This window comes from Cupressus sempervirens, chromosome 10 (assembly GCF_028749045.1).
Source record: "Cupressus sempervirens isolate cs-2001-9-10 chromosome 10, ASM2874904v1, whole genome shotgun sequence".
In the NCBI taxonomy this organism is placed as follows: Eukaryota; Viridiplantae; Streptophyta; class Pinopsida; order Cupressales; family Cupressaceae; genus Cupressus; species Cupressus sempervirens.
The window spans coordinates 545,063,605-545,068,526 of record NC_143127.1 but is presented as its reverse complement, the minus strand read 5'-3'; the positions used below and the strand labels follow the sequence as shown (position 1 = coordinate 545,068,526).

Genomic DNA, 4,922 nt, shown 5'->3' with positions numbered 1-4,922 from the left:
TTGTAGATGCACTAAGTAGGAGACAGTTGCTGCTTACAGTAATGCAGGTTGAAGTAGTTGGGTTTGATGAACTCAAGAATCTATACCCCGAGGATCCTGATTTTGTTGAAGCATGGAAAGCTTGTAAAGAACCTATTGCTGTAGATAGAACCAAGTGGTTAGACTATTTGATTCAGGATGGCATGTTGTTCAAGGGTAGTCAATTGTGAATTCCAAGAAGTTCCATGAGGGAAAATCTGATTAAGGAGAAACATAGTGGAGGGATGGTAGGACATTTTGGTCAAGATAAGACCATTTCCATTCTTAGAGAACATTATTTTTGGCCTCAAATTTCATAGGATGTGAAGAAGTTTGTACAGAGTTGCCAGGTTTGTCAAGTTGGCAAGGGGTTTAGTCACAATACTAGCCTATATCAACCATTGTCTGTTCCATCAAGGCCATGGGAGGACACAAGTATGGATTTTGTTCTTGGATTGCCAAGAACACAAAGGAGTAATAAATCAGTATTCGTGGTGGTTGATAGGTTCTCCAAAATGGCACATTTCATTCCATGCCACAAAACTCATGATGCTGTCCGTATTGCAGACTTGTTTTTCAAAGAGGTGGTAAGACTACATGGTCTTCCAAGGAGTATAGTTTTTGATAGAGATACTAAATTTGTGGGGTATTTCTAGAGGACATTGTGGAAGAAGTTGAGAATAGACCTAAAATTCAGTTCCATGCATCACCCACAAATTGATGGCCAAATAGAAGTGGTAAATAGAATTCTGGGCAATTTGTTGAGATGTTTAGTTGGGGATAAGCCCAAGGGATGGGATTTGATTCTACCACAAGTAGAGTTGTCTTACAATAACTCTATAAATAAGAGTACTAGAAAATCACCATTCCAAATTGTATATGGAAATAGCCCAAGGATTGCACCAGAATTGAGGAAGATAGAGAAAGGGGAGAGGACAAGTGCTGAAGTGAAAGAATTTGCTGAACATATCAAGCATCTACATGAGGAGGTTCAGGCACACATTACCAAGATGAATCAAGAGTATAAATCTAGGGCTGATCAAAGGAGAAGACATAAGGAATTTCAAGTAGGAGATCTAGTCATGGTGCACTTACGAAAAGAAAGATTTCCACCCAGTACTTACAACAAGCTAAAAATGAAGAAATTTGGCCCTTGCAAAATTTTGAAGAAACATGACTCAGGAAATGCATATGAGGTGGAGCTACCAGATGGCATTCACATTTCTCCCTTTTTCAACATTGTAAATTTGATAGAATATCATGATGATGGTGGAGATGAGGAGCTAGTGTTAGAGCCATGTCCAATTCCTACTTCTAAGAAGGAGGAGATAGAAGACATTCTAGATCATCGTGTGGGTAGGAGTACTAGAAATAGGTATTATGAAGAGTATTTGGTGAAGTGGAAAGGATGATCAATCGAGGACTCAACTTGGATTTCAGCAGCTGAGGTTTCCCATTTGGAATTTCCTCTACCATTCATAAAGTGACAGGGTCACTTTTCAATCTACCTTGGGTGTCTGATGTAGGAGCATCTAGAGGTATAAGGGCAATCCTGTGTCACCCAAAAAAAAATGTAGTTAGACTTAGTTTCTATTTCATGTGTTTTCATTTTTGGATACCCATTTGGGTCAAATAAAGGTTCCAACTCTCACAGTCCCACTATCAGTGTGTTTGAAAATCCTCAAAAAATAGGAGCATGTAATTAGGTCATCATTTTGGTAAACTAGAAGGTGTGAATTGGCCAAATGAATGTAATCATAATTTAGAACATTCCAAAAAAAGAATCAGGTCAATGGGCCCCACGGTTTGAAATTTATTACAGTTTTTCAAGTTTTGGAGACCTCCTAAGAATGCTTCAAAGTCAGGTTAGGGGCATTAAATGATCTCGAAAAGGATCAAAAAATGGGAGATGAGCAAAGCTTATCCATAGGGCTATAGAGCACTTTGAAAGCTTTCTAGAAATGTAAACAATTTGTCAATTGAAGCTATGGTTCAAAAGTTATGCCTCCTGGAAGTTCTTACAAGGTCTTTCTTTACAAATGCCAATTCAATTCTCTTTGGTGGCACACAACTACAACAAAGTGCAAGTAACAATAAAAATTATCTTATACACCTTCTAGTACACCAATGCCATTTTCATCTAGAAACATAAGCATGTCTAGCTCTTTTATTATGGACGGTTCACCCTAAGCACAAGAGAGTGGCTCTTCTATAACTTAGATTGAGTCAAATCAAGAAAAAAAATCATAATAGGAGAAGAAGAAGAAACAATGAGGAGTACCAACTCCAACTTTATAGCAAAAAATGCAGCAAATACCACTGCCATACAATTCATCTCAAAAAATTCAATTCCTAGGAACTGGACCAAAGCTTGATAGACAATAGATGAATGTGAACCCAAATACTAGGAATTGTTAGTAGCTAGGATAACAACACCTTGGATAATGACTTCTTGGTCAGCTATTTATGACTTCTAAACTTTAATAGAGTGACCAAATTCTACAACTAGTTTAGATAATTATGGAGAGGCTCTTTGACACTATTTTTGATACCTTGCTTTAGAGGCAAGAATATTTACAACACCCCTCACTTCATATGTAGGCTACTATGCCGCATCAAATTTTGTGACAACAACAACAATAAAATTTGTTGTACTCTTTACCATATTATGTTCAATGTTCTCATCTCCAAAAATTATAGTAATTACAACATCATTTATAACATTATAATATCTAGCTCCTTATCTTTGACCAAGTAACCCACCATTTATAATGGTCTATGTTCTTGTCACCTTCTATAGTATATATACCATCAGTGACATCATGAACTTGGGAATAGTATTACTTTTTGGAGGAGTTTTGTGGCTGAATATTTTCCCCTTGTGCTAAGAAAATGTGGTATCTATAGAAAAATGGGAATTTTGGGCATCATATTGTAGGTGTTTATCCTCAAGATGCAATGGATATATGTAAATATGATATCTATAGAAAAAAACTAGGGCAAGGATTTGAGACAACTATTTATAGGCTACCCAGACTTTGTACTATTAAGTTTGATAGTGGAGTAATAGATGAACTCCTTTTTTTTGACATACCACATGGATACTAACTCCCTTCCAAGGTAATAATCCTAAAGTGTGGGAAAAAAAAAGTCTAAGAAAGTTATGAACAACTTTGTGTTGTTTGCAATGATTCGTTAAGAATAATTTTTACTCTTGAGTTGGAGATTGTGTCTCGGGAATTTTGTAAAAGAAGTCATGAAGAGCTCTCACCTCACATGATTGTTGCACCTCAAGTGAGCCAATTAGAAATGGTGGCACATAAGTATAAGAATGTTGCAACACAGAGTGGATTTTTTGGTCTCTTTGCACAATATTTACAAAAAAATTTCATTTGTTTGAGACAACTAGGGAACAACTAGCACATTATCTAGAATTATAGCCACTAAATGACCTTGGTTTTTCTAAGAGATATATTTTATGCTTGTAGATATTTGAGGTGGTGAACAACATGAAGGATTCGATTGACTTTAGTAGAGAAAATAACATGGGCCCAATTACAAGTTTAAATAATTTCTCTTAGCACACTATTCTCTCTAAATCAAAAGTCAGTAGATGAAATAAGGAGACCCTATAACAAATATTAAAAGATCAAAAATAGACCAAAACAATAAGAAAATAGATCCTATGCCTGCATATATGAATGCTCAAATGAATAATCACCTTGATGAAAGCGTCAATAAATCATTTGACAATTTTGCAAACCTAAGTAACTATCAAAACTTTCTATGCCAAAATTTAGTTCCTACTTCACAAAATAATTTAGAGCAAGAAAAATCTTGTACTTTTGGTGGATGAAGTCAAACCCTCTATTGAAATTCCTTGAAAATTCCTCATTCTATTTCATTTTAGAGTGCATTCTCCTCAATGTTTGAAAGCCTTTAGAATGCCTCACTGATTTTTCCAAGTTAATTGAGAAAAAATGTGTAGGTGTAAACTTTTCATACCAAACAAATTCAAAACCATATTAGGTAAGCCCACATATTTCATAGGATGTAGTGCAACACCTTATACAAGAAATGATGAAAAATGGAGGTTCACCATAACATGTATTAGTTGGACAAGGTCAAAATGGAAATATTGTAGGGAACAAGAGAAATAGTTCAAATAGATTTGGATACCTTGACAATTTGATCTAATGCAGTAAGAAGTGAAAGCATAATAGGAAATGGGCTAGGTTATAAAACCAACAATATTTCTAACATAGCTAAAAATGCTATAGGCAGTCTGGGTGGAATAGGCAATCTAATACTAAGTAGAAGCATTAGTTTTAGGAATCTATCCAATAATTTTATGCCTATGGGAAACATTGGATCTAGTTTTTTTGTAGACTCAACTTGGGTCCTAAATGTCAATAAGAACATATCAATTCACCATGATATAATGTTCATTACTCATGATTTTGCATCAACAAAAAATATAGTTTGAAACAAAAAAAGGATGTCTCCTAACTTAGAATGGCACATGTAATATGAGAAAATTATGCAAAAACACATTACAAATTTTACATGCAACAAAAAATATAGTTTTTACTTGCAAAAAAAAACATTAAACAAGATTTTCATAGTTGGAGAAATGTATGTTTAGGCCAAGTTTTCTCTAAAAAATTTGATATTTTGCAAGTTAATGTAGGTCAACCTTGAGAAACTATAGTAGAGATATAATCAAATTGTGAATACTATTGGAAAGATGCAATCCTTGGATCAAGAGATTCAATCTCACTAGAAAATGTATTACATGCCAACTACTTCCTTGTTGTCACAAACATATTACATTTCCATTGTAAATCTTGTGATTTGTATCAGATGAGTATGTGGATCTTTTCCTTGGCATGTAATATCACTGA

The 4,922-nt window shown here is 34.7% G+C and overlaps 1 pseudogene; it reads left to right on the top strand.

The window, feature by feature from the left end:
- The first annotated feature begins 2,646 nt into the window (after positions 1–2,646).
- Positions 2,647–4,504, top strand: LOC149535049 (putative transcriptional regulator SLK3; annotated as a pseudogene).
- The last annotated feature ends 418 nt before the right edge of the window (positions 4,505–4,922 follow it).